This window comes from Chelonus insularis, unplaced genomic scaffold (assembly GCF_013357705.1).
Source record: "Chelonus insularis isolate UGA/USDA-ARS -01 unplaced genomic scaffold, ASM1335770v1 contig_138_pilon, whole genome shotgun sequence".
Taxonomy (NCBI): Eukaryota; Metazoa; Arthropoda; class Insecta; order Hymenoptera; family Braconidae; genus Chelonus; species Chelonus insularis.
In genome coordinates, this window is record NW_023276378.1 from 4,515 (window position 1) to 8,541 (window position 4,027).

At 43.1% G+C, this 4,027-nt stretch overlaps 1 long non-coding RNA gene across 1 annotated transcript; it reads left to right on the plus strand.

The window, feature by feature from the left end:
• Positions 1-2,639: 2,639 nt before the first annotated feature.
• On the plus strand, positions 2,640-3,195 carry LOC118074638 (uncharacterized). The gene is made up of 2 exons (XR_004691221.1): positions 2,640-2,783; positions 2,856-3,195. It is a non-coding gene; the product is annotated as an uncharacterized lncRNA (long non-coding RNA).
• The last annotated feature ends 832 nt before the right edge of the window (positions 3,196-4,027 follow it).

Sequence of the window (4,027 nt, forward strand, 5' to 3'; positions counted from 1 at the left end):
TCCCATTCTGCCTGCCATATTTTGGTCGTCTGCAATCTGAGGTTCATAATCGGCGTCGTCGTCTCCCCTGACGTATTGTCATTTAGGGAGATTCTAGTGCCGTTGTACGTTACTACTTCATCGGTGCGAAGTGTATATCGCGCGTTGAGATCATTAATCGCTATGCGTATAGGCGGGACGCCCACCGCCACGCAGAGGCCGTCTCTCGGAGTGGATGCGCGAGCATGCGCCACAACTCCCAAGACGCTCCTTTGTGCGGCCGCAAGCGTCAGCCAGTCCTTAGCATTGCACAAGTCGCTCCATGTCGCGTAAGCAATCACCGGCAGGAAGCACCTCCTATATAGGGTTAGACAGGTCTGGTAATTAAGTCCCCATCGCATTCGCGAAAGGCGCCTTATTTTCTGGAATAACTTTTCCGCTTGCGCCCATCGTTTATGGATATGCATGGAGATGTTAAGATCTCTGCCGAACCAGACCCCCAAGTACTTAACCGTTTCTGGGTATTTTATCCTGTTGCCATCTATTGTAATCTTAGGCGGTTTGCATTCATGCCTATCTTTCTTTCTTCTTAGGTGTGGCTTATATTCTCTGTAGTTGGGATTGTTTTTATCTCTGTAGTTCCTCTTGCCTCTGAGTTTTACTTCTCTCTTCATGAAGATTGCTTCCGTCTTCGTTTTTGACAGCTCGAGCTTGGCATTCTTGCACCAATTGAGTATTGTGTCAACAACTGCCTGTCCTTTGGCTTCAAGTGCCTCCCTTGAATTGCCATCAATGATGACGATTAGATCGTCTGCGTATGCTGCGTATCGTTTTCCATGTTCGGACTGATCAAGTGTTTTTAGGAGATCATCGAACATGATGTTCCAACACAGTGGGCCGAGCACAGATCCCTGGGGGCATCCACGCGTGGCCACTTTTGTGGTTGAGCCAGTTCCCCTTGATAGGCTAACTGTGCGATCTTTCAAGTAATTTTGCATTACCTTGTAGATATTTTTGGGGCAGTTTCGTGACTTTAGTCCCTCGAGGACTAAGGGCCACCATACATTATCAAACGCGCCTGAGATATCGAAGAGCAGTGCAACCACATTACGTTCCGTGGACTCTTGCACCGCTCTTCGCACCGTCAGTATCGCGTCCACAGTTAATCGTCCTTCCATAAATCCATACTGGTGATCAGAAATGTTTCCTTGTTTAAGGACGCTAGCTGAAAGACGAATTTTTATAAGTCTTTCGAAGATTTTGCCTAGTACTGATAAAAGGCATGTAGGGCGGTATGATTTAGGGTCCGCCACATCTTTGTCGGGACTCTTCAGGAGCATACGAATTGTACCCTCCTTCCAAGCCCGAGGGAAGATACCTTGATTTAAGCATTCGTTGAATAGTGCCAGAAATCTTTCTGGGAGGTACGTGATTGCGCGTTTAACGGCCTCCACTTCTAGCAAGTCTAGTCCTGGAGCTTTTCCGTTCTTAAGCGTTCGGACGACTTGCTTCAGTTCTTCTTTGTTGAATGGTTCTGCATCCTCTGTGTTGGGTAGGTTGAGAGCGTTTTTCTTTAATCTGCTCTGTTCATCTGTGTCTTTTTCCGGGTGGTCGTTGACTACATGTACTGCCAGCAATCGCTCGGCTGTTTCCTTGAAGTCCAAGGTCTCGCCGCCTTCTTTAGTGCGGAGCGCATTCATGACCTTTTCGGCTTGAATCTTATCGGCCGCAAGTTTGTATACTACGCCCCACTTTTCCTCGTTTCCGTGGGTTGTAACAAACTTCTTCCAGCTGTCTGTCTTCGCTCTTTTGATTTCTCTGGAGTACATCCTTACCTGCTGGCGGTATCGGAGTCTCGCCGTCGAGATTCGGTGGGCGTTCGTACCAAGCTTCTTGGTACGTTGGAATCTATGGCGTAATCTGTAAACGCTGCGCTTCAGGCAGGATAGGTGGCTATTCCACCAAGGATTCGCTTTCCTTGGTGCTTTACGTCGTGGCATGGATTTTTCACAAATGTCCGTTAACTCATCTGCGAGAGATTGACAGCGAATCTGTCAATGTTCATCGGAGAGTCCAGCAGTGGTCCAGCGGAAAGTGTGCTCTCTAGCTCGGGTATCAGCTTTCCAAAGGCTTCCCAATCGGTTGCTTTGACATTGAACCGTCGGGTTGCCTCTGTGTAAGTTGCACCCTGCACTTCGCTTCGACCAAGCTGGATTCCGATGGCCATATGGTCCGATTCCTGAACCCACTCTCTCTCGACTGACCATTTACTAAGGTACTGTGACAGTCCTTGAGTAGCTACAGTCACGTCAATGTGCGATTCCCCTCTTGGGGAGCTGTAAGTGGGGCCTTCTTCAATTCTATTGAGAACTTCCAGACCGAATTCGGTAAGGAAGTTTGCAAGCTTTTCCCCTCTGGTATCGAAGTCTGGTGACCACAGAGGATATCGGGCGTTCGCATCCATACAGATAAGAACTTGCTTGCCTCTAAGGGTCGTTAGGATCTTTCTTAAGTGTCCGATATGAATTTCGATTGGGTCCTTATGTTGAAAGTAGTGTGAGATAGCGTAGAACGCATATCCAAGCCCTTCAATGAGGGCACACGTACAGTGTGCAGTGCTTAGTAGAGATGTGAATCGGTAATTGACGGGTAAATTTACCGTAAATTACCGGTAAAAAACGCGTCAATGACCAAGCCTGTTTTACCATACCGGTCAGAAAAATGCTGATCTCTGATTGGTTAATACATGTCCAATCACAGTTTAGAATTCCCAACGGCATACAACTGTTTATTTGTTCTATCAGGTATATATTTTCATTTTTATTTGTTTATTAAAAATACTGATAATATTTAATATAAGAAAATTCAATTTCTAGATAAGGATTTTCATTGAGAACTTGGTGCAATGGGGGAGAACAAATCAATATATAAACATTTCTCTGCATTACCTCTGCAACCTAACCAAAAATTAAAATCGTATTCATGTAACTATTGCAAGAAAAAGTATGCAGAAAACATTACTCGCATGCGAAAACATCTTTATAAAGAGTGTAGAAGTTGTCCTCAAGACTTACGGAAACTTTTAAAACCATGTAAACCTCGTAAACGAAATAATTCTCATCTAAACAGCACAGACGACTCATTTACTATTGAAGATTTGAATGAAGCAGACAATAGAGCAAGTACTTCAATGATTTCAAATGAAAATTTACCAAATTTTATTGTAACAACCCCAGCGCCAGTTTTTTTCAAAACATTTCCAACTGGAACCGAATCACAAACTGCCTTATAATTTGTACAGATAATTGTGCTGCAATGAAAAGTGCTTGGACTTTGATAGATCAAAAGTATAATGTCGACAAATTGTATTGTTATGGTTGTGCTGCTCACATTCTTAACCTACTTTGGTGACAAGTGCAACAGCTATTGTAAAAGGAATAAAAGAAGTACAAATAATGTCAGCGATTTTCAAAGAAATTCAATCTCAAGATGAACGTAGAGTATTTATTACCTTAAAATTACCAGCTAAGACAAGATTTGGATCTACTATAATTATGATTGACAGTCTTTGTGTTAATAAGCATAATCTTCAGGCTTTAGCAATTTCTTCAAAGGCTATTACATTATGGAAACCTGCTTCTCGTGCTCTTGTACTAAATGAAGAATTTTGGAATAATCTTCAACAAATTCTTCAATTGATGAAACCGATTGTAAAGTGGATAAATATTTTAGAGGGTGATAACCCTTTAATTTTCTTATAAAGAGATTTTTGAAGAAATTTTTACAAGTACCATGGCGTACTTTTATAGGTACGTATTGCTTTCTAAAAAAATTAAAAAAAAAGAAAAACAGAGAACATGTTGGGCAAGCCTAACACGCTCCCTTGCCCACATCACAGGAGCCACAGTGGAGGGGCCGGTCAAGGCCTCGAGGAACACATTTGTAAACTAGAAAACCAAAGGATGAATCCTCGTTTACGACCAATCAAATATGGAAGATGAAATAACCTTCGCAGTATCGTCTTACGATGTTTCCGGAGGAAGGACGG